The sequence below is a fragment of the Arctopsyche grandis genome, chromosome 11 (assembly GCF_051622035.1).
Source record: "Arctopsyche grandis isolate Sample6627 chromosome 11, ASM5162203v2, whole genome shotgun sequence".
Taxonomy (NCBI): Eukaryota; Metazoa; Arthropoda; class Insecta; order Trichoptera; family Hydropsychidae; genus Arctopsyche; species Arctopsyche grandis.
The window spans coordinates 16,967,927-16,969,528 of record NC_135365.1 but is presented as its reverse complement, the minus strand read 5'-3'; the positions used below and the strand labels follow the sequence as shown (position 1 = coordinate 16,969,528).

Sequence of the window (1,602 nt, the reverse complement as noted above, 5' to 3'; positions counted from 1 at the left end):
ATAGTCACAACGATTTAAAATATATTTTTTGTTATGATAACAATCCAACTCTCGTGGTTTTTTTGACAGAAAAAATCCTATTATAATGCGTGTAAATTCTTCGTTTAAATACAAACGAATATTCCACCATCAGTGCGTTTCAAATTTAAATATTAAAAATTGGCTGGATCGAGGATTCAATAATCGCTTCCAAATTGTTCTTTTTGACTGTTTTAAGTAAATATTTTTTCCGAAAAAATAACAAATATTACAAAACCATAAGAACCATAGAAATTACAAAAACAAATTAGAAATAAAATCAGATTAATTTTAAATTTAACTATCTTCCTTAATTGAAATAGGATAGACGCAGTCCTTGGACCGTATTTTATTTTTGGCCGTTAATTTTCAAATAACCGGATTATGCAAATTGAAATTTCACCTACCCAGTCAGTATATCGATTCGCATTATTATCCGACGTTTATTACTTTAAAATTTATCGAATTTGAAGTCGAGCCATGAACTCGAAGTAAATTCGATCTTCGCGAAGGACTACGCAAAAAAACGCATGCGCAAAAAAAAATGGGCTCAACCGGGATTTGAACCCGGGACCTCTCGCACCCAAAGCGAGAATCATACCCCTAGACCATTGAGCCGCACATGCATGTAAAATTGTTAATAACAAATGTACAAACATTGCTACCAGTAAAGTGATGACACTTGCAAAACGTCATCGATTAACAAACTTGCTTAGCTGTTCCGAACTTGTAGCGAAGTGTTGCAAATATGACCGCTCGGTTTAAATTGTATAAAGTTAATACTTTGAAACTGAATTGCTATTTCGAATTTAGGTCACTTGAATCTACATACGTGTGTGTGTACTGTTTTACATAAGATACTCGTAAGTTCATATGGGAATGGTGTTCGTTCGGTTTTGCGATCGAGATTCGACAGAGGAGTCAGCTTCCGTTTAGGCCCGAACTGTCACCTGAGCGGTTGACTATCCCTGCCTACCTCTGAAGGGAGCTCTTAGTTTAATGAAAGTAAATGGAAGCAAACGCTATTCGAGTTAGGCACGCGGATTAAATTTATCGCCTACATTAGGCATCCATTGTACGCGATATTGTACAATATTACCAATTTACATCCATCCTAGCACTTCTGCGGTTCTCGCGAGAGCTGAACCTCTCATATACGAAATAGGTGTATAAGGAGTCTTCTAAATCTTCAATTTATTTAATTATTATGTAATTTCTTCACAATTGTTCTTTTAAGAATTTACAACAAAATATTAATGATAATAATATATCACGTATCAGAATATACAATGGGCGGGTCAAGTAGCTCGAAGAATGGACGAAAAGAAAGAAGTGATCGAATAGTACCCTAGAGAATGTTAAAAGGTACAAGGAAGGCCACAGGGGTGGTTAGTGAACGAAATTAGAAAAAAATGTGGGATGATATGGATGACAGTGGCTCAAATAAAGACGATCGGAAGCGTGTTGGAAAAGCCTTCATCCAGCAGTGGATAGTGAATGGTTGTGAATGATGATGATGATTTATCAAAAGACTAGTATTCCTATTAATATCGATATTTTTACTTTATCTATGTATGTACGTAA

The 1,602-nt window shown here is 35.2% G+C and overlaps 1 non-coding gene across 1 annotated transcript; it reads right to left on the bottom strand.

Annotated features, from left to right (window-relative positions):
* Window positions 1–564: 564 nt before the first annotated feature.
* Window positions 565–636, bottom strand: TRNAP-UGG (transfer RNA proline (anticodon UGG)). The gene has a single exon. It is a non-coding gene; the product is annotated as a tRNA-Pro (tRNA).
* Window positions 637–1,602: the final 966 nt, after the last annotated feature.